General features: G+C 40.7%; 1 protein-coding gene across 1 annotated transcript in view; it reads right to left on the reverse strand.

Annotated features, from left to right (window-relative positions):
• The window catches only part of AGBL1 (AGBL carboxypeptidase 1), a 789,011-nt gene that overhangs the window by 719,585 nt on the left and 44,833 nt on the right, over nucleotides 1-24,593 (reverse strand). The gene's annotated exons all lie outside the window — the stretch shown is intronic.

The raw sequence follows: 24,593 nt of genomic DNA on the forward strand, positions 1-24,593 counted from the left end.
CGACAAGGACTCCAGCCAGAAGTGTAGCATGGACAGAGAATGAAGAAAGATAGGTTGAACGGAGCTTGGAGCCTTCCTCCTCAAAGCATGGGGCTCCCGTTAGCAGCTTTGCATTCCCTGGGAGCCAAACAGAAATGTAGACTTTCAAACCCCATCCCTGGCCTGCTGCATCAGAACTTTCATTCCAACAGAGAATTCATAGGCATATGAGTGTTGGAAAATAACTGGTTTAGAGGATAGGTAAGTATGGTTTGGTTACTCTTTGATGTTGAGAAGAAAGTTCAAGGTGACTCCCAGATCCAAACCCTCTAGAAAATATCGAATAGTGTGATAACATAGCAAATAATTATGAATCCAAATAGTGACATTTCATGGCAGGAAATACATGCTAAAGTGTCATATTAGTCAAAGAGGTGAGGCTGATTCCTGAGTAACAAGAAAAGATTTCTTTTCAGCTCCTAACTGGGGGATGAACATGTAGTGCAGCGTAAGACACCTTGAGGGCAACGATGAACATAAGGTTTCAGACCACTATAGCCCACTATTCTAAAGAGACCTGATTCGAGTGCACAGGTCATAAGCCATTTGATTGATTTTGATTGATTTTGGATCAAAGGGGTATGGTGTCAAGGTCAGAAACATGAGGTGAAGCTTGTAAACAAAGAATTCACAGGATTTGATGACAGGCTTGTTGTGAAGGGCAAAGTAAAGGCAAAAGTTGGTCATGGCCTGAAGTGTTCAGTTGGGGTAAATGGGAGAACAAAAAAACCATTACAACAAAAGAGGGAAACTGAGGTGTTTACAGAAGGTAATCATTTCTATTTGGGAAATGCTGAGCTCAGGATGAGGGGCACACAGCTACATGGAACTTTTGAGAATGATGCTAGAAGCATAGATACAGAATTCTAGAGAGATCTGGAGTTGGGGATACATATTCAGGAGTCACTATGGTAACAATGATCATTGGAGCCACAGGAACAGGTAATATCTGTGAGGAAATGCAATCAAGAACAGAGTACAGGGTTGGCCCCCAAAGCATCTACACTAAAGGACTCAGAGAATGTGCAATCCAGGAAGCAGGAAGAGAGGGGATGAGGGGCTCTGTTTTGAAACAAAAAGTTCTCTAGATTTTCTAAGAACAGTTTTTTTCAAACTGCAAGTTGTGACCCAATAGTTCATTGTAAAATCAATTTCATAGGTTCTGACTAACTTTGTGGATGAAATTGAATCAACTGTAATAGAATAGATTATATCAATATCGTTTCATGTAGCAAAGGTCCACTGTGATCTGAGAAACTTTTATTTCAATGCACATACACGCATGTGTGCATACGGGGAATCTGATGTAAATGTTTTCCTTTAAAAATAAAAAGCTTATAAAGATGTTGTTTAATGGATAGGGCCCATAAAAGATCTGAACAAGAACAAACGTCTGGAATCAACTAATGAACTAGTGAGCAAACACAAAGTATTTGATCTCCCAGATGGTGCTGAGATCCAGGCACCAAGCCACTCATGTGAATGTCACCCAGAGGCTCTGTATTTCGGGGTCTATTTTGACAGTAAATATCTGGAATTCGGACCACTCTCTGAGCATATCTCTCTGCTTCTCTCCTGCTCTCCCAGTGTAACTAAGAATGTAAAACCCATCAGAAATGAGGTAACCACTTTGTCAACCAATGGCTATAAATACAAATAAAGCAAAACTTTAAGCAGCTAAAGTCTAAATAAGTAAGAAAATACTCACTTCCACTCCAAGAAACCAAATCCACTGCATTGAGACAGTGAACAGGGGCCCCAAAATCAGTGCCTTTGGGGTGCTGAGCTGTTCCCCGCTCCACATGGACATCCAGCACCCATGTTGCTGGTAGTTTCACTGATTCCACAGAAGAGGACTTTTTGAGAGGGCTTATTTTCTCAGAGTTTAAACCCATACCACCATCCCACATTATGTGCACCCCCCAGTTGGATGTCCAAGTGGGATTGAAAGTAGAAATGCCAAAATGTCCTCCTCCATCAACTTTCCCTGACTGTACATCACTGAATGGGTCATTTAATAGATTCTTACAAAATACCCTGCTCCAAGAAAACTACAATACCCAAAGGCAAAGTAGAACAGCCTCTATCCTATCCATTGTCCCAATGGGGTGGGCTAACTCAGTCAAGATGCTAGAGGTCAGAGGTCACTTCCACGCTCCTCCTCAGATAAAGCCAAACTTAAACCACTGGCAAATTTATAAATATTCTTTTGTCATGAATTTAGCAAAAAGCCACAGACTTAGAAGAATTCAATTTACTTCTTCAAGTAGAAATAAACTTTAAGAGGCTTTATAATAGTCTTAAGTCATTTGTCTCCACTCTTTGGGGGGCCCGTATAAATGCCAAGCCCTGTGCTAAGTGTCCTATGGACATGATTACACATCAGTTAATCTTCACAGGAATACCGGAGGGTGAAATCATCAGTTCTGTCTTACAATGGCAACAGTGAATCTCACAATGAGCAAAGTTCCAAGTTCCAAGTTCCCGCAGCTAGCAAGAGGCAGTGTTGACACAAAAGTCTACATCTGCCTGACTCTAGAGCTAGTGCTCTAGAGATCTAGTGATCTCTCCACCTTCAACATAGTTCTAGAAAGATTATAAGATAGCTCTCAGTTCAATTTCTTCATCATTTCAATAAGGGCTGTGCAGTTCAAGAGGTCAGATAGGTGACTGGTATGAGGTCATATCATAGGATTAATGTGTCACTGGGCCAATGAAACAACTTGTCCCACTTGACTCTAGCGCTTGCCTACAGGAAGCAGTTAAGCTGAAGCATGAGTGGATGATGATATTTAGAGGTAGTCATGGTGACAAGGAAGGAGAACTCTATTGGTAGCAAAGCCACAGAGGTCCATGAATGCCAGAACTGAGCTGATGAATTAGGAGCTACAGAGCTTGGGTTAGAAACCTGGAGGTGCCACTTTTGTGGTCGTGGGTTCTGGGCTTACTTGACTGCTCCAAATCTTGGTTTCCTCATCTGTAAAGTGGGTATAATAAGATGTAACTGATGGGAAGGTATGAAGAGTGAGGTGAAGCAAAGATTAAATTAAGGGAAATTAAATTAAATGAAAATCTACCACACTTCCTGAAACACAACATGAACTGAATGGCATCACTGGCAGAACTAAGTGAGGAAGTGAAGGTTCATGTCTGCACATGTGTTTGCAGATGGTGAGCCTGCAGGCTGTCATTTGCCAGTCAGGAGAGGCCCCTGGAGAAAAATGAGTCCCTATTCCCCAGTACATGGAGAAACAGAATGACCAAATTATCTCTTGGAAGTAAAACAGTCTATAACTCAGGGGCACCTGGGTGGCTCGGTCGGTTAAGCATCCGACTTTTGGTTTTGGCTCAGGTCATGATCTCGGCAGTTCCTGAGTTCAAGCCCCGCATCCGCTCCACACTGGCAGTGCAGACCCTGCTTGGGATTCTCTCTATCTTCCCCTCCCCTGGCTCGTGATCTGTCTCAAAACAAATACAAATTTTAAAAAAATATTCTGTAACTCAGATGGCCTAGATATAGAAATTGCCACCTAGATTTTTTATCTATATTTTTGTGTAATAAGTTACCACAAACTGAGCAGCTTCAAACAGCACTCATCTTACCATTTCCATGGGGCAGGAACCCACGGCTTAGCTAAATTCTCTGTTATGGTTTTACAAGACTGTCAGGTGTCAGCTAGGCATCAGCCAGGGCTGAGTCTCCATCTAAAGGCTCCACTGGGGAAGGGTCTGCTTCCCCTCTCAAACAGGCTGTTGGCAACATCATTTTGCTGAGGACCCTGGCATCTTGCTGTCTGTTGGCTAAAAGACCAGTCTCAGCTTCCTAGCGGCCACCCGCTATTCCTTGCAAAGTGGGTTTCCCCAACGTGACTACTTTCTTCACGAAAAGGGAGAGTTTCCACGTGAATATGTAAATAAGATAGAGTCTGATAAAACACAACATAATCACAGGACAAACATGCTATATTTTTGTCATATTCTATTAGTTAGAAGCAAGTCCCAACTCTTCCCCACACTCAAGGGGAGTGGAATACACAAAAGTATAAATACCAGGAGATGGGGATCACGGGGTGGAGGGTATCTTCAGTTCTACATACCACACAGAGCTCTTGTAATCTTTAGCATTCAGATACCACGATCCTAATAATCTCCTCACCAGGACGAGACCCTCTCTCGTCCTCTCCTTTCCAGAGAATGGAACACTACCTTCTCAGAAACCGAGCATGCAGCCTCCTCCCCAGCTTACCTTTACCGGGCACACACTCAAACACCCCCATTTCAAGGTCTAGAGTGCTCTTAAGTTGTCCATTCTTTTCGATCTCTGATGTTTCCACCCTAGTCCAAGCATATGGGGGTCTGGGACATCACTGAGAAATGAAATTTCTGGAGTTTCTAGAGTTATTAGCTCTTGGTTGAAATTTACAGTTTAATTTCTTGCATAATAAATGCAAATGAGCTGCATGATCATTTTAGATATATTAGAAAATACAGTTAAGCATAAAGAAGTAGAAATCATGAAAATCACCCAAATATCTCTCCCTTAACTACTGCCATAACTCCAGAACAAATCTCTCCATAACCTTTCAAGCTACAACTAGAGTGATCTTCTCAAGAACACCTGGTTAGGGCACCCTCACATTGCCACCCCACACCCAGTCTTGCTCTTGGATAACAACCTAAATGTGAAACATGGTCCAGGAAGCTCTACCAAATCTGCCTGCCACCACCCCTCCACCCAGCCTTGTCTCACATCACCCTCTCTTATGGTCCATAAGGCCAATATTCCCTCTGCCAATCCTTGGAACATGTTCCCATCACTTGTCCTTTGTCCTTGCTAACGCCACAGCCTGAAATGCTCTGGGCCTTCCCTCCTCCTTCACATGTAGTTACTACCTCATCCTTCCAATCCTAGTTTAGTTTTCACCTCCTCAGGGAAGACTTCCTTGATGGCTAATCTAGGTCCATGTCCTTTATGGGTGTGTTTATCCTTTCCCCCCATTTTCTCATTGCACAATTTGATTTTTAGTTATTCACTCAGTGATGTGATTATTTTATTAATCTGTCTCCTCCCTGCAGTCTGCAAACTCCAGAAAACAAGAAACCTTCATTTTGCATTATTCTTCCCCCCACCATTTAATAGTATTTGAATACAGAGCACCATCAAATATTTGTTGAGCCTTTTCCAAAAATTGGGCTCTGCTCTAGGAGCTTCATATACACTATTCATTCATCCAGAGATATTTATTGAGCATCAACTATGTGCTGGGATAAACTGATAAACCAAAGATTTTTGTGTTCAAAAGGGTTGAGGTAGCATGACAAAAAAATAGCTAGTATACAATATTTTTGAGTAATACATTAAATTTGTATTCTAAAATATGATAAATGCTAAGGGAAAAACAGAAAAAAGTAAAAACAGAGTAAAGAGATCAGAAGTGCTGGGATGGGTTAAGATTTAAGAGACTGTCTGGAGTAGGCCTCATGGAGGAGGCAATATCTGAGATGTGAAAAGAAAGGAAGTTGCCATATAAATAACAGAAGGCAGCACGTGCAGACACCCTGAATGACAACAGGCTGATTTGTTCAAGGACAAGCAAGTTGGACAGGGCTGCTGGAGCCAAAGAGGGTGAGAGAGGAGAGCTGGAGCTGACGGGAGAAACAGGACCGTTCACACAGGGCCTGGAAAGCACTGTAAACGCTTTCACTTCCCTCCAAGCGAAGCATTCCCTACAGGATTTTGAGCAAATGATCTAACATATTTTAAGGTTTCTCTGGCTACTCTACTTTTTTAAATGAAAATGAAAAAGGACTCTAGGGAAGCAAGAGTAGAAACCGGAGACAGACCAGAATAGAAACCAGTAGAAAGCTACAAGGATCTTGCTCTACAAGGAGCAAACCAAACGCAGAAACAAACAAAAAGGATTATATACCATGGCCAGAGTGGGATTTATCCCAAGAATGCAGGATTGGTTTAATATCTGAAAGTCAACCAATGTAATAATCCACCATAGGAACAGAATAAAGGATAAAATCCACATTACTGTCTCAACAGACAGGGAAAAAGCATTTGATAAAATCCATCACACTTTCATGATAAAAACATTCACCACATTAGGGATACAAGAGAACTTTCTCTACCTGATAAAGGGATCTACTTGAAACTCATAGCTAACATGATACACAGACAAAAAAAAAGAATGAATACTTTTCCCCTGTGATCAGAAACAAGATAATGATGCCCATCGTCACCCACCACCTCTGTCTAACACTGTACAGGAGGTCCTAGATGCAGCATTTAGGAATGAATGAATGAATGAATGAATGGCATACAGACTAGAAAAGAGGAACTAAAACTTCTCCATTTACAGATGGCTCGGTTTTGTATAGATAAAGTCTGAAAGAATCCACCAAAAAACTATCAGAGCAAGTTCTGCAATGTGACCACAAGAAAAGATCACTATACAAAAGTCAATTGTATTTTGTATAATACACTAACAATGAGTAGTTCAGAAATGAAAATTTTAAAAAAGCAACCTCACGTATCATGGCAGCCAAAAGAATACAATTCTCAGTAATAAAATTACAGAAGAGACCCAGGCTTTTACACTGAAAAAAAAAAATAGAAAACATGGTTGAAAATAAAGTTTTTAACATTTAAATAAATAGAAATTCTCTAAATTTCACCTGCCACCTAACTACTATTATGGACCTAAAACCAGTGCAAGCATGTACACTCCAGGCCTCCTTCTTCAGGGCACAGCCAGAGTGATCTCAAGAGGAACACGGATATGTTTTGAATTTAGAGCTAACAGGATTTCTTGACAGCTTCCTATGAGACGTAACCGTAGCTCAGTTATTTCTCACAACAATCCCCATTTTTTTTTTAATTTTTTTTTCAACGTTTATTTATTTTTGGAACAGAGAGAGACAGAGCATGAACGGGCGAGGGGCAGAGAGAGAGGGAGACACAGAATCGGAAACAGGCTCCAGGCTCCGAGCCATCAGCCCAGAGCCCGACGCGGGGCTCGAACTCACGGACCGCGAGATCGTGACCTGGCTGAAGTCGGACGCTTAACCGACTGCGCCACCCAGGCGCCCCACAATCCCCATTTTAAAGATGAAGGAACTAATCAAGGTACATTAACCTGTCTGAAGTAGCATTAGAAGGCAACAGGGCTGGGATTTGGCCTTGAGTTGGTCTGACCCAACATCTGAGCACTTAATGCCCCTGGGCCCTTAACCCCAACACTGGGCCCATAGAGCTTTCAGAAAGAAGGAAGAAAATGGTCAGAAAGGAAGAAGGAAGTGGTCCTAAGAATTTGCCCCTAAAGCCTCTCTAGAGCTGGCTGGGGGATGTGGGGGTGTAACAGCAGAAACAGAAAGTGGTGGTGGTTGTGGGGGGATGGGTAGGAATTAGCTAAATAACAGGCGGATGAAGCAAGAGGACTTTTACAAGGGATAGAACATGTTGCCTGCAGAGCACAGGCACCCAGAACGCCATCTGGTTCAGTCCCGGCCTCCTGCCTGGCTTGAAAGCGAGTAGCAGGATGGATAAAAGTACACACACACACACACACACACACACACACACATGTGCACACGTGAGAAGCTGAGTTACCAAGGAAAATGGATGGAAAATGGATCTTGCTAATCAGCATTTTCTTTTTTTTTTAATGTTTATTTATTTTGAGAGAGAGAGAGAGAGCAGGGGAAGGGCAGAGAGAGAGGGAAAGAGAGAATCCCAAGCAGGCTCCACACTGTGAGCATGGAGCCAGAGGTGACGCTCGAACCCAGAACCCATGAACTGTGAGATCATGACCTGAGCCGAAGTCAGATGTTTAACTGACTGAGGTGCCCCTGATCACCATTTTCAAGGGAGAGAGGAGAAAATAAAAATGGAAACCAAGATGGCTCTAGCAACATGAAAGAAAAGAAAAACCCTGAACACATAGTGTAAAGGTTGAACTGATCCTGTGCCCAGCATGGAAACTGTCCCTCTTTCTCTGGAGGGTGGGGGTGGGGGAGAGGAAGAAAAAACAACCCCCACCTCCCAGCTCTGTCCAGATGCTGCCAAAGACAGTTTGTGGGAGCCATCATTCATCATGGGAAATTTTTATAGGAGAAATTGAAACACAGACCTCAGACTGGTGTGGTAATACTCAGCAGGAAGTGTGATGGAGGGGTGGCTACTGCCTGAGCCAGGGAACCAGGAGCTCAGCTCTGCAGCCAAGACTGGGACAACCCCACCCCACCTGGTCTGTCAGAGGAGCAACTCCACAAAGCAGAAATGGTTTGGAAGGACTTCTAAATTCAGGGGTAGGGGCAGCAGGATCAAGGACTTGGACACAAGCTTTTGAGACTCCCCAAGGCCAGGACGAGGAAGAGTAATGTCTGAGGAGGGGAAGAAGAAGGGTGGGGATTCCAATAAACTCTCACATACAGGGGACTCTTTCTCTACAGAGGGGTGTAACTCTCAAGTTAGTACTTAAAGCAAATATTACCTTTGGGCTTTCTTAAATTATTCATAAAGTAAAATATACACGGATATGTGACTCTAAGCCTATTCTGTAATGTGTGTGTGTGTATATATATACACATATATATATATGTAAATGTATGAGTACAGTATATAATCATACACATATATGCAAAATAAAATGTTACAGAATGTTTTGTTATATTGCTGTAGTAGATCAGTTGCTATATCACACATTTAGTCAAATTCCTGTGATTCAACCCATCTAGAAATATCTGGACGCAAAAAGGAAAGACCGGATCCCTATCTCATTGCATAGCACAGAGCAGGTACCCAATAGATATTTCCTGACCTCATGAATAAATAAAAACGTATCTGATTTTGGAGATCTGGTTTTGGATGGCTCAGTTGGTTAAGTGTCAGACTTCAGCTCAGGTCATGATCTCACAGAGAGAGCCTTTTCTCTCTGTCTCCCCCTACCCCACTTGCATTCTTTCTCTCTCAAAATAAACAAATAGGCTTAAAAAAAATGTGTCTGATTTTTACTCCGGCTACAGGCCAGAGCAAAGACAAGCCTGACCATTCTGGCCTGTTTGGTTGAGGGATAACAGAGGGACCCCCAAGCTTGGTGCCAAGACTTAGCACCCCCAGCACCAATACAACCAGCACTTTGAAAGGTGGTCATTCACAAAAAAGGCAAATATTGTATGATTCTTTCCACTTATATGAGCTAACTATTATGGGAAAATTCATAACCAGACTCAAGGCAATGTGGGGCCGGTGGGGAGGAGAATGAGAGCTATTCCTTAATGGTTACAGAGTTTTATTTGGGTACCAAAAAAGTTTTAAAAATTGATAGTGGTAATGGTTGCACAACATCAGGAATATAATTAAGGCCACTCAATCATACACTGTAAAATGGTTAAAATGGTAAATTATATGCGGTGTGCATTTTACTACAAATAAAGTTGTCATTGGATCTGATGAGTCCTCTCTTCAAAAAACCAACTTAGGTCTTTAAGGAAAGAAGGGGTAAGAGGGCAACGGCCTGCAAAGTGCTCCCTCTCTTGACAGGACATGGGAATAGCACCAGAAAAGTTCACCAGTCACCCAGCCAGTGATTCTCCAGCTGGAGTGAGCATCAGAACCCTCTTGAAGGGCTTGTGAAAACAGGGTGGTGGGCCTGCCCCCAGAATTTCTGCCTTAGGAGGTCCCGGTTGGCAGCCTCAGAAATTGCACTTGTAACAATTTCTCAGGTGCCACTGATGCTGGTGGTCTCCAGATCACACTTGTAAACCACAGACCCAAATAGCGGGTGCTCAGTAGACTTGGTGGAGAGGAGTGCTCCTGGGACATGATTCTTTCCTACAAAATTCTCAAGATCCTCAGTGATGTCTCCTAGTGGTGCCATGATTGCTGGACCTCAAGGCAAAGACTCCATAAACATCCCTCTTTCTGAACTAAAATTACAGACTATCACCTGAAAAGAGATCCATGAGTTTTCAGAGACTCTTTCCAAACTAGAGTCTGAGGTTCCAGACAACAGAAGCCATTATTCATTTTTGTCTGTCTCAAAGGCTTACCATGACTTGGCACTCATTTCTCGACTGACAGGATTAATGCCTGGGATTCCCAACATCCTTGGAGTATTGAATCTCTTCTAGAAATCAGGGGCTTCACTAAAATTCAGATGATAGGGGCAATCCCACTTCTTTAAATGTTTATTTATTTCTTTTGAGAGAGAAAGAGAAATAAAGAGAGAGAGAGGGAGAGGGGGAGAGTCGGTTAAAGGGGGAAAGAGAGAATCCCAAGCAGGCTTCGTGCTGTTAGCGCAAGCCCGATATGGGGCTTGATCCCACAAACCATGAGATCATGACCTGAGAGTCAGACATGTAACCAACTAAGCCACCTAAGTGCCCCAACCCCACTTCTTTGAAGGACTGGCTTTATTGTCAACAAATCTGACATTACTTATAATCTTCCAGAGAACTCAAGACACATAGTGCTACTTGAAATTCCCCTCCACACATCATGGTCTGGCATTTTGCCACAGGTTTAGACAAGCAATGGGAGGATTCTCATTCTCTAAAAAGCTTTCCCTCCCTTTGCCTTTTCCCATCTAGCAAACTCCTCCCTACCTCCCAACAATCCAGCTCAAGTTCCAGCCCCTGTTACCTCAGTTCCAACTTCTGGAAAGTTCTTCCTCTGAGTTTCCATCACAGTTTCTACTTTCTCTTACCACAGCATTTTTACAGTAACACAGACATGATCTACTTGTATATTTAATTCCATATTTGGCTAGAAGTTCTCTGAAGACAGAAACTGTATTATGATCTTTGAAGTCTGAGCACCTGCTCCATAGTAGTTTTTTAAATATGTTTTTTAATGTTTATTTATTTATTTTTGAGAGAGTGGGGGAGGAGGAGAGAGGGAGAGAATCCCAAGCAGGCTCCATGCTTTCAGTGCAGAGCCCAAAATAGGGTTTAAACTCACGAACTGTGAGATCATGACATGAGCCAAAATCAAGAGTCAGACACTTAAGTGACTGAGACACCCAGGCGCCCCCATAGTAATTTTTAAATACAGGCTTGGTGTCTGAATAAATTAATAAGTGAATAGGTGGCAAAATTCTTCTGCTAAACTTAAATGTACCTTAACCTTAACCCCACATTACCTCTAGAAACCACATAAAATAAGGGTCACAAAGAAGAACTTTTTTTTTTTAAGACTATCAGGAGTGAGTTGGAATATGGGAGGAGGGCAAGGGGGCAAGGAAGGCACTGACTGGGTAAGGGGGAATGACGATGGGCAGGCTGCTCAGCTCTGCTGAGAAGGGGGTGTGGCATCATGATTCTTCAAGGTAAGTCAACAAGCTTGTAGTAAAGCCAGAGCTGGTACAGCCAGAGCTACTGGTGGAGTCCACCTGCTTTGTTTCAGACTCTCTATAGAAAGCTTGGATATTTTCCCAGACCCCTCACCCACTGTAAGCCTCATCCTTCAATCTTCATCCAGAAGTACAATGAAGAATTTGATGGCTTTGCCTAGATTGCAAGGTGAAGGAATTTTTTTCCTCTGTTTACAGTTCTGTTTCTATTCCATTTGGAATTCCTGAATTATTCATAACCACTGTACCATAAACAAGTCTTTGCCTATGGGATGTATGGGTGGATGGACAGACAGATGGATGGATGGATGGAAAGGTGGCACAAGAGATATGAGCTTCTCGTTCAAAGTAAAACTCTTAATGAGTTCACTTCCCTTCCTCCCAAAACCCCATTAATTTCATTGTGGAAATGCAAAACAAATAATTTCATAACAGTGGAGGTAATGGGAGGGGGAAGTCATAAGCCAACCAAAGATTCTAACAAATTTTGGGAGACAAATAGAAAGTCTACTGACAAATGAAGCAAAGGGAAGGAAGCCACAGCCCAGAAATAGCTGTAATGGGACAGCAGATGGGGCTGAAGGGGTCTTTCAATGTAGGGGGCAATCTCTCAATCAGAAACCCAGAAAGGCTGTGGGTCAAAATTCTACCCAACCCCCCACTCTCATCTGAAACAACAGTTTCTTATTCTTGAATAATATACAAAAACCTCACAAAGGAAAACAATATTCAGATTGCTAGTTCTGGAATCAATATCTTTTTTTTTTTTTAATTTTTTTTTTCAACGTTTATTTATTTTTGGGACAGAGAGAAACAGAGCATGAACGGGGGTGGAGCAGAGAGAGAGAGGGAGACACAGAATCGGAAACAGGCTCCAGGCTCTGAGCCATCAGCCCAGAGCCCGACGCGGGGCTCGAACTCACGGACCGCGAGATCGTGACCTGGCTGAAGTCGGACGCTTAACCGACTGCGCCACCCAGGCGCCCCTGGAATCAATATCTTAAGAAACTCTTTTGAAAATATTTTCAACCCTAAATTATCACTTAAAAGACAAGTTTTGTATATATCTCAGGTAAGATGGTACACTGTGACTTTCAAGTACAAGAAAAACATTTTTTTTCATTGTGTGCAGCTCTCAGACTCTTGAGAATGTGTTGTGCCTAGATTGGCAAACACAGATCTACATCACGAAATATTTTGATTCTCATAGCCATGGATGAACTTCCCACTTTTTGTATTTCCCTCAGCCTCTCAGAGCCTTTTGAGGTGATTATTAAATAGTAATTTATGCCCTTGCCCTCAGACCCCTTATGTAATCTTTATCCTCTCCAGGGAAAGGATGAACCCTGGTAACTCTCACAACACCTAGCACCCAGGCTTTGCATGTGGTAGGTCTCCATGGATGCTATCCAATGAAAGCTTCCCACAGCTTCCAGATGGTAGGGAATAAGGACATTGAACTTTTGCTATTTTAAGGATGATAAAATGTTACCCCCAACATAAAAGGTTCTTCTGAAAGTGGATTGTCAGTCATTGGAATCCACTGAGTGTTCACAATGTGGCAGGCTCCATGCCAAGTCCTTACTTACTTGTTTCAAATTTTTTACAACAGATCTGAGGTTGTCCCATCTTATTATGAAGAAACTACAATTGGGGAGATTAACAAAACCTTCTCAGAGCAGATACTTAAACCCAGGTCTTCTGATTCCAAGTATAGTGCTGGTTCTACAGCACAATGTCTTTCTTCTAAGAAACTGATTGAGAAAGAAAAGCAGAGAAAAGGAAGAGGTGAGGAAACAGGGCCACATGAAAGTGCCCCTACCCCCATGTCCAACACAGAGTTTAGTCTGTCGAACTTTTGTAATGGAGTTAAATTGATGGTCTCAAATTGGCCTTCTTTGTCTTCAGGCACCTCCCCCTACATGTGTCCAGGACTATCTGTTCTTGCATTACAAACATCCTTAGACGAGAAGGAGCTTCCAACTCTCTTGGACCCATGCAACATACTAAAGTAGCTGATAAGACAGATTCAAAGTTCTAAAGCTCCACATAAATGCATTTCACCAAAAAAAGGATGCCGCAAATTCCTAAGGTGGCCTGAGAGTTGGACACATTCCACATTTGCATATAAGAATTTTGATATTCTCTAACAATCTGTAACACTGCTCCTCTCCATTGCTTTTCTACCCCTCCCTCCAGCCATGATGTTTCTTTGGTGGTAGCTGATGTACATCATGGATTTGGAGATGAAGACTAGCTGCCATCACCTGATCCCTGGGCAAAGCTTTCCCAGTGAAGATGGACACAATACATTTTCTGCATACTGTGAAAAAAAAGGGTCTGCCAACCCACTGAGTCACAATGTTATGTGACAGCATCATCTTTGTGGACTGAAAGATTTCTAAAAGTCATTTTCTATTTAAGGCAGCTCCTATTCTGTGGTCAAGCAACTCAAATGTGGGCAGTAGGAAACTATGTGTGTTTGTTAGTTATATCCAGATTAGAAGACCAGAATGATGATAGGCACATGATGTCTTTAATCAACACCCTGCCCAAGATAGCCTTCCTGACTATGAGAGCACCCTCTACTTAAGGGTGACATTTTGTGGTGACCCTTCTCTATGGAGAAGAGAGGAAAAGATTTGGAAAATATAATATCCTACACAGAATTCTCCATATCTTTGCTAGGTCTTGGTTGACCCATTGACAAATCTACAGTAGTTCTAGGATACCTGTAGACTGGACTATTCCTATGTATTATCAAAATTGTGTTAGCCAAGTAGAGTGTGATGTTAATAATAGATATGCATTTTACCACATATAAGTATTCACACAGGCTAAATAATGCAAAACATACCTAATATGCTTTTGATTATCAGTATATTAGCAGCTATGTAATTATATTTTTTACACCATTATTATATGCCGTGCACTTAAAATACATGAAAGTGAATTATAAGTGGATGGGAGTTTGAATAAGAAGGCTACACTTTTTTCCAATTTAATGAATTCCTGATTCTTTGCAGCAAAACCATGATGAAAATTAATGAAAATCCCAGTGGCTATTATTCTAGCAGAAGAATATGATGGAAGTAAGAAATGCTATAAAATTACCACCTTTAAACAATGAACCATAGGGGGTATCTCCCCCTCCAGGGTCTGCAGTTTGAGTAATTGGTAAGTCACCCTTGTCTAGAAAGACACCACAGATGACTTATATAAGGCACAAAGGATTGAGTGGACTTGGTAAAGATATTTTTTCTTATAATTTTTTGAAATTAAGAGAGAAGTTTCATTTTAAAAAAATTTAAGTCTCTGATCCATCAAGTTAAGAACTCCAGCTCTTTTGCTTTTCCTCTACTTCTCTGTGCTGTGACCTAAAATAAATCCAAGCCAAATGAGGCCTTAAAAATGAAGAAATGAAAAATTAAATTGTGAGACAGACCTTCCAAAGTACTGCATCTGTCCTTCAAACAACTGGGTCAACAAATGGAAATAGTGTAAAACAATGAACAGCATTCATCTGGGACCTAGATTTACAGAATAATCTAATCTTTCCGTTGGAAATCAATCCAAGCCCCAAGGGAAGGTCATCCTTGTCTACGATAAACACAACCATTATCTTGGCTTTTGCAAACCAGGCAGTTGTGTCAACCCCCAGGCATATAAGAATCATGCATGTTTATTTTAACAACCCCAACTGATAGGACTAAATGGGTTTAAAGATTAAATGCCTTTCTAGGGTGGGTTTCCTACATTTGCAGAGAGTTTTTTGCTAAATAAAATTAGGTTCGAAAAAACATAAATCATGAGAACTAATTTTCCTCGTAAACAACAGGAAAATGTTTAAGCCTTTTCTAGGGAGGCCAGAATCTTTTATGTTGCCAGAAGCCTGCCTATAAATTCATTAGTCAGATTTACTCTATTGGAGCCATGTAGCTTAGAGAAAAGTTCATCTAAGATGGAATAAGTCAGCTGCTGAGGAATGTCACAATTTCCATAACAGTACAATGTCATGCATGAAAGAACAAAGTGCTTGGGTCCCTAAAGAATGGGAAGTTAGCACTTTTGATAAAGCAGGAATCAGATGATGACCGTCCAGCACATGGTCATTCATTAGTGCCCTCTGCCATCATGTCCTTTGGGTACCATCAGCCAACTACATTCTGCTGTGGTCAAATGTCATGAGAGTCTCAAGAAGTGCAATCTTCTTTTAGGACAACAGACAGAACTAGAGAGAACCTATAATGTTACAATCAGCAGGTCCAAAAGGCTATCGTGCTGAATACAAATCCCAGCAAATATCCTGTGTTCAAATAAGCGTGCAAGCCACTTCGCACAACATCCTTCCATACTGAGATAGTTGAACAAATTATGATACATCTGCAAGATATACCTATGCAACTCTTACAAGGAATGGATAGGCCTATGTGTTTTTGCTGAGTGATAATAAACAACCTGAATAACAGTAAGTAACATGTTAATGTTAAAAAGTAAAAAGTGCGGGTGTCTGGGTGGCTCAGTGGGTTAAGCATCTGAGTTCGGCTCAGGTCATGATTTCATGGTTCATGGGTTTGAGCTCTGCATCAGGCTCTGTGCTGACAGCTTGGAGCCTGGAGGCTGCTTCAGATTCTGTGTCTCCCTTTCTCTCTGTCCCTCCCCCATTCACACTCTGCCTCTCTCTCTCCCTCTCTCTCTCTCTCTCTCTCTTTCTCTCAAAAATAAACATTTTTTTAATTTAAATAAAAAGTAAACAAGAAAGCATGCATGTGCAATGAATGATATATGCACATATGTACGTTTGAACATATAGGGACATTTGGCAAGCATTAAAAAGAATAGGAACTTATGCAACAAATTGTATTTAGCAGCAATCTCCAGGGAATGGTATTGGTATAGAAAAAGGAGCATTTGTAATTTTTCTAAAAACTGCATTATAGGGGCGCCTGGGTGGCTCAGTCGGTTGAGTGTCCAACTTAGGCTCAGATCATGATTTCACAGTTCTTTTTTTTTTTTAATTTTTTTTAACGTTTATTTATTTTTGAGACAGAGAGAGAGCATGAACAGGGGAGGGTCACAGAGAGAGGGAGACACAGAATCTGAAACAGGCTCCAGGCTCTGAGCTGTCAGCACAGAGCCCGACGCGGGGCTCGAACCCACGGACCGTGAGATCATGACCTGAGCCGAAGTCGGACGCTTAACCGACCGAGCCACCCAGGCGCCCCATGATTTCACAGTTCTTGAGTTCAAGCCCCACATCAGGCTCTGTGCTGACAGCTCAGAGCCTGGAGCCTGCTTCAGATTCTGTGTCTTCCTCTCTCTCTGCCCCTTCCTCGCTCATGCTCTGTCTCTCTCTGTCTCTCAAAAATGAATAAACATTTAAAAAAATTATAAAAAAAAAACTGCATTATATTAATTTCCTATTAATTTCAGCTTGAACTGCCATGACAAAATACTACAGACCGGATCCCTTAAACAGCATAAATTAATTTTCTAACAGGTCAGGAGACTAGAAGTCTGAGATCAAGGTCCAGCAGGGTTGGTTTCTGGTGAGATCTCTCTTCCTGGCTTGCAGATGGCTGCCTTTGCACACTGCCTTCATCTGGCTTTTCTTGGGTGTACACTCTCTCTCTTTCTCTCTCTTATACTTCTTATAAGGCTACCAGTCTTATCAGATTGGAGCCCTATCCTTATGACCTCACTTAACCTTAATTACTTCCTGAAGACTCTATCCCCAAAAACAGTCACTTGCATTAGAGTTAGGGCTTCAACATATCAATTTTGGGAGGGAAACAATTCTGTAAATGTGTCTTTAATGGACATTATTAGCGGCCTGCCCAGCATTTATCTCCTTCCAAATGGAAACTCTATTTTGTGCAGGTATCTACTTATCCCATGTGTAGCCAGGTGCTTAAGGAAGGGCTCATCCATCCTTGCTATGGATTAGTTTAGCAATAAGGCTAAGACCCAATTCTAGCCAAAGACATGTGAGAAATAGTCTACTGAGGGATTCTAGAACAAGTCTCTTATCTCCTAAGAAAGAGCCCTGGGAAGCAATGGCCACTCCTCTTCTTAAGGATATAGCCATTCTCAATTTGAGGCCTGTACCTGCTTCAGTCATTCTGTTACCAATCTGAGTATAAAGTCAATACTGAATATGGCAGAGGCAAAGAAGGGAAAACCTAACCTCTTAATGCTGTCACTGACTCACAGGATCAACTATCCCACAGCTGACCTTCCCAGTCACACGAAGCAATAAAATTTCTCATTGCTCAGATCATCATAAGTCAGGGTTTGTTCTGTGGCCTGGTCAAAATCATCATAAATGATACAATTTGTAAGAAATGCTTAAAATGAATCTTTTTTAAGATTTTTTTAAAAATCACTTTCCTAGAAATTTACAACATGTATTAGGATACTAAAGACTGACAAGTCTGTTTTAAAAATCCTATTGTTGGGGCGCCTGGGTGGCGCAGTCGGTTAAGCGTCCGACTTCAGCCAGGTCGCAATCTCGCGGTCTGTGAGTTCGAGCCCCGCGTCGGGCTCTGGGCTGATGGCTCAGAGCCTGGAGCCTGTTTCCGACTCTGTGTCTCCCTCTCTCTCTGCCCCTCCCCCGTTCATGCTCTGTCTCTCTCTGTCCCAAAAATAAATAAACGTTGAAAAAAAAAATCCTATTGTGGCTGAACCTGAGCTCCCCAAATTTATTTGATAATGGGATCCTTTTATGTTCCCTTCAGCAAGTCCTAATATCATCAACAAAAGGAAATAGTTGTTGAAAGACACCCCCAGGGCACAGCTGGGATAGACTAGGCAACATGGGGAAATGAAGGAGCCTGAACTGCAGCAAAGGTTCCCTAAGGAAGGAAACTCTTGAGGGACTTTTAAAATCTGGGATGTCCAATATCTTTTTTTTTTTTTTTTTTTTTTTTTTTTTTACTATGCTGCCCTTTGGTTTCAATACCATCACAAACATCTTTGGTCCCAAGTCTTCGTTAAGTCTGCCATGCAGACATTTACTGGTGAATACTGAGAGCAAAAAGATACTCCACTTTAATCCCAAGGACATGGAATCCCAGCAAGCCAGATGATTTTCAGACTTTCAACAATCTGTCTATGTAATGCTACACACACACACACACACACACACACACACACACACACGGATATATGTTTCCTAGGTATCATTTGGGTGGGGGCATTACATTTGGGACTCATTATCCCATGAATCTGATCAACTAAACAATGTTAAATATGTAGTAAATACAAATAAAAACTAGGTAAACCGTATGAAAAATAGGCAATGCAACATAACCTCACCTTCGGAGCTGTCACAGAGAAGGGCATATTTGTACATGGGTGTCTCGTTTGGTCCAGGATGACCACAGGCAAATTCAACCAATCAGAAATCTGAAATATCCCAGCCAAAAGCCCTTCACCAAGGTGCCTTTCAACTACCAGTTATCATTACGAGGATTTTATAAATATTTGTGGGATGTTATGATTAACATATCTTTCCCTCTTAATTTATAAAACCTATGAGGACAGGGACCATATCTATTTTACTTACCATCCCGTCCCCAGTGCCTACACAGTACCCCACCTATAGTAAACTCTTAATAAATATGTGATAAAAGAATGAATCCATCAGTGAATAAGGCATTTAATAACACTCACAGATCAACTGAAGAAGTAAATCACTCATGCTTAGTGACTGTAATAAAGAATAAATATATTCCCATCATAAAATAATGTCTACAAGTAGAAGAGAACATGTCAAAGACAGTATATTTGTATCAGGTTCTCCAGAAAGACTTATTTGACAAATTATGGAAATGTGTTTCTTTCCTTATATATGTCTGTTGCCTAAAACTTGGTAACTTAATCCTTTTGTGCATATTTTGATGGGGTTGGGAGCATGATTAAATCATATAGCAGAACTGGGGCAGGGGGGGGGGCTCTGGCACTCCCTTTGGAATGAAGGGCTGCCTGTTCTGTGCCCAAGTAATGGCACATCCTCCCCTCCTACTAACTATCCAACATGGGATCAGAAATTTGTTCCATAATTCATCGTGTCTCTTGAGTTATCACAAAGGTTATCATAGGTTAATTAGTTGTAAAACTGGTTAATGTTTCAGGAGGTTGGATCTTCCAGTATACAGGGACATAGACATGGAGAGCTTTGTTTTCCAGAATGCTTTACTTCTAAAACCACTATCGCAGAAATCCACAAATACATTACATTGAACAATATTTTTTTTCAGACACTGAAAGCAATGCTATAATCTGGCAGGGGCACGTGGGGAGCAGAAGGAGGATGTAGGAGAAATGTAGGAGAAAGACCCCAAGACTATGGCCAAGTAGACATTGCACGCCATTAGTATGTATCACTCTTTTTTTGAAAATGCCGCAGCGCAGACCCAGACAGTTTGACAAATGAGTAGGATCATGGAGAACACTGAGGAAGATGATTAAGGGAGTGTAATAATTGATATATGAGGAAAGAGGCTTTTGAAAAATCTAATTATGAAGAGACCCAAATGATGAGTTTGCTGAGAAAGTGCAGATGTACTTCTGCTTTGCACTTGGAAGTAAACCCCAGAGCAGGTTAGGAACCAAAGGACTTGTTCCAACAGGATGTGGGTAGGAGTGAAAGGAAGAAATAAAAAATGGGAAAGTCAAGACCCAGTGTCAGGACAAAAGTCTTCACAGGAGAATGTGTTACTCTGTACAGATCTTCCCCCATGGCTGTCTGTTCTCCAGATAGAGGATTACTGCAGACCCCAGTTTCTGTCTGTAATGCCCCTCACTTGGCCTGACTGGGCAGCCAGAAGGGTCCTGTCATTTCCAATTAGGATGATTGTTTAATGTGAACAGCTTTGTGTTTAGCAGGGGGGATGTTTATAAAATGTAGAAAATATTCCTAAATGAATAGGTCTTGAACAACCTTCAGAATCTGGCTAAAAGGGTGACTTAACTGAGAGGGGTACTCCCAGCCCCATTCTTTACAGTCTGGACTTTACCACTGTCTGAAACAGCCCAGACGCTGATTCTGATGTCCAACTATGTCTCTGTGTTGTCAAGGTTTTCCAGCACCTCGAATGAGACTTGTGGAGCCAGCCACCTGCTCTGTGCCTACATGCAAGTCTTGAGCACCTCATGTGTACCATTAAGCAAAACCTACTCAGAATGAAGAAGTGGCTCCATCTCAAGTGAACTATGGAGTCAAGATCAGAAAGAGCCAAGAGGGGCCAGAGTGACACTTTCCATCTGCCACCTTCTAATTTGGAAAAAATGGTTACATGGCTCTGTCGCAGCATTCTGAACTCCAGTGGAATGAAGCAATCTTCACCTAATAGATCCTCTCCCATTCCTATGATGGTATTCCTTGGCCCCGTTTCTGTGCTTACACTCTGCCAAATCCATGAGTCCTTCCTCTGGTCACCTCCTCTGTTGGAAAAGGAATGATTTGGGGAAGTTGGACAATAATAACGGACCAATTCACCTGCCTCTCAGTGACATTTCTAAATAGAGTCAGGGAAAGTATTCCCATCTGGGATGAAAGGGTTCCCAAAGGTTGCTTAATCAACCATCACAGTAGCTGGTATAATCAAATTTATAAATAAATCAAGGTGATATTATTTCTGTCTTCATAATTATTTATGTTTCCAAAAAACTGAATTAGGTTTTTTATAAGAATTTTTAAAGTATTTTTTAGCAATGAAAATGTGAAAAAAAATTAAGCATAAAATAAATCTATTTATGGTATTTATCATACCTGTTCTCAATTAGACAGGTAGGCTTTTTACAAAGATGGTACTAAAAACAAAGAAGGAAGCCCCTTCACTTCCAAAAGCCAAGGCCAAAGAAAAGGCGTTGAAAGCTAAGAAAGTGAAGCTGAAAGGCCTCAGCCAGAGAAAAAAGATCAGCAGGTCACCTGCCTTCCAATAGCCTAAGACACTACAGCTCTGACGGCAGCCCAAATATCCTTAGAAAAGCACATTAGAGGAAACAAGTCTGACCACTATGCCGTCATCAAACCCCCCAACCACCAAGTCAGCAGTGAAGAAGATAGAAGTCAACAGCACACATGTGTCCATTGTGGATATCAAGGCCAACAAGATCAAATAGGCTGTGAAAAAGCTGTATGACACTGATGTGGCCAAGGTCAACACCCTGATAAGACTCCTAATGATGATGCTTTAGATGTTGCCAACAAAATTGAGATCATCTAAACTGAGTGCAGCTAATTCTAAAGATAAATTTTTCAACATAAAAAAAAAAATTGGATGGAATGGATGGGTGAACCAACAGATTGCTAAACAAGATGATGTATGTGTACTATTGATCATACCATACGCACTATTTTATAACTCGCATCTGCATTTTCACCTAATATTATCCTTTCAAACATTTTCCTAAAATACGTTTTAATGGCCACATAATATTTGGTGTTATGCATATACTGTTACCCATTCATCAGTACTTTACAGTTCAGTTTGTAAGTTATTTCTAATCTTTTACTATTAGAAACAATGCTGTCTCGGTATCAATGGATGTGAATCTATGATCATTCTTTTAAGAATTCTGGAAGTGGAATACCTAGGTAAGAGGAATTAAGCTCTTTTATGGCTTTTCATTCACACAGACAGTTGCTGTATATGAAGACACCTGTTTGACCCTCCCCTCACCAGAACTCATGCTATCACATTTTATACTGGTCCATATGATAGACAAAAGATGTATGTGTATACACACAGGAGTAAGTGCACATACCATTGTTCCTCCAATTTTTAAATTAAATTCATACAATTTATTATATATTTATATGATTTATTTAGAATACATTAATGTATGCAATGTATTTTATAAGTATATAATAAAATTATTATATATTTTTAAATTATATAGTAAAATATTCTATTGTATATTTAAAAATTATAAACTTATTTATATTTTATTATAAATTTAATATATTACCTCCCAATACTAGGTACAGGGAAGATTTCCCAACATACGTAAACTTTAAAAGTAACACAGAAAAGTTCAGAGCAGAGACAAGCCAAGTGATTTTTATTATTTTTAATTTATCTATTTTTAGAGAGCAAGAGAGCATGAGATGGAGAGGGGCAGAGAGAGAGGGAGAGAGAGAGGGAATCCCAAGCAGGCTCTGTGCTGTCAGCATGGAGCCTGATGTGGGGCTTGAACTCAGAAACACAAGATCATGACCTGACCTGAAACAAAGAGTCAGATGCTTAACCGACTGAGCCACCAGGGCACCCCATGCCAAGTGATCTGTAAAAGACAGAATGGTTTCTAGCCCAACAAGATTTGAGTGTGAATGGATTAAATGTATTAACAAATTTAGAGGGGAAAAAAAAAAGCCTGGGCCATTGTAATCAAAGAAAAAGAAGCATTGCAGGCACAAATGTTGAGAAAAACCCCAAGAAATGCTTTACAACAGAATCCCAAACCCAGGATAAGGCTCATTCAGTCCCACAATAGATACATCTCCATTGCAAGGATGCCTGCAGCAGATCTAAGTTTTTACTATTTTATTATGCTTAAATCTCTTTCTCCAATATTATCTTCTCACTGGTTATTTTTGGTAAATGGGAAAACAATATTCATGTGTTCACCTTATGGCTAAAAACGTCACCAAACTTCTTATTAATCTTCCTAGCTTATCCAGTAAACATGGATACTCTGGATTTTCCAAGTAGATAACAGTGTCATCAGCAAATGATTATTTGTCTCCTCATTTTCAATACTTTTAACTGTCTCACTAATGGTAGCATGTGGGCTAGAATTTCACACACAGTGTTCAAGACCAGTGGTAAGAGTAGGAGCTTGCATACAGGTTAAGTTTCTACGAGTGATCTAAGTACATTTGAAAAAATGCAGGGACACCTGGGTGGCTTAGTCAGTGAGGCATCCAACTTCAGCTCAGGTCATGATCTCACAACTCTTGAGTTCAAGCCCTGCGTCAGAGTCTGTGCTGACAGCTCGGAGCCTGGAGCCTGCTTCAGACTGTGTGTCTCCCTCTCTCTCTGCCCCACCCCTGCTTGTGCTCTGTCTCTGTCTCTCAAAAATGAATAAATGTTAAAAAAACTTAAGAAAAAATGCATAACTTCTGCTCTGTCAGAATATATATAATATATAATATATATATATATACACACACATATATATATACACACATATATATATATACACACACATATATATTTATGTGACCCTTGTTAATTGTATTCTTTAAGTACTCTTATATTCTCTTATTGTGTGTCTATTTCATTACTGCATTTAAGAGATATCTGCTGGAGTCACCATATTCTTCTGGTAGGTATATTAGTTTTAGCCTTACATATTTTTTAGCTATGTTGCAGGGTGCAGAAAAAGTAATAACTATTATATTACTCTTATTTTTAGTATATATTATTCCTATGTCCTGCTTAATGCTTTTTGCCTTGATTTCTGCTTTCTTTGATATTATAACCACATTATCTATTTTTGTTTTTAACAACTTTATAGAAATATCTTTGACACACAAGAATTGTATATATTTAAGGTATACAAGTTGATGTTTGGATAAATGAATATACTATGAAAAGATCACCACAATGAAGCTAAATCACCCCATGCAGTTATTAGTGTGCATGTGTATGTGTGTGTATCTGTATGTGTAGAAGATTTAAGATCTATCCTCTTAGCAAATTTCAAGTGCACAATACAGTATCACTGTGCTGGACATTAGACTTCCCAATCTCATTCATCTTGCATAACTGAAATTTTGTACCCCTTGACCAACATCTACTCATTTCCCCTCCTCTTGTTCCTGGCAACCACCATTCTACCCTCTGCTTCTTTGAGTTGTACTTTTTATAGATTCCACATATGAGTAAGATCATGCAGTATTTGTCTCTATGTCTGGTTTATTTCACTTAGCATAATATCCTCTTATTTTCATCTATGTTGTTGTAAATGACAGGATTTCCTTGTTTTTAAGACTGAATAATGTTCCATTGTGTATTCCACATTTTCTTTATCCATTTGTCCATCAATGGATGGACCATATCTTGACTATTATAAGTAATGCATCAATGAATATGGGAGTGCATATATCTCTTTTGAATATTGATTTTGTTTCCTTCGGATATATACCCAAAAGTTTGATTGTTAGGACATATGGTAGTTCTA

Source organism: Prionailurus viverrinus, chromosome B3 (genome assembly GCF_022837055.1).
Source record: "Prionailurus viverrinus isolate Anna chromosome B3, UM_Priviv_1.0, whole genome shotgun sequence".
NCBI classification, from domain to species: domain Eukaryota; kingdom Metazoa; phylum Chordata; class Mammalia; order Carnivora; family Felidae; genus Prionailurus; species Prionailurus viverrinus.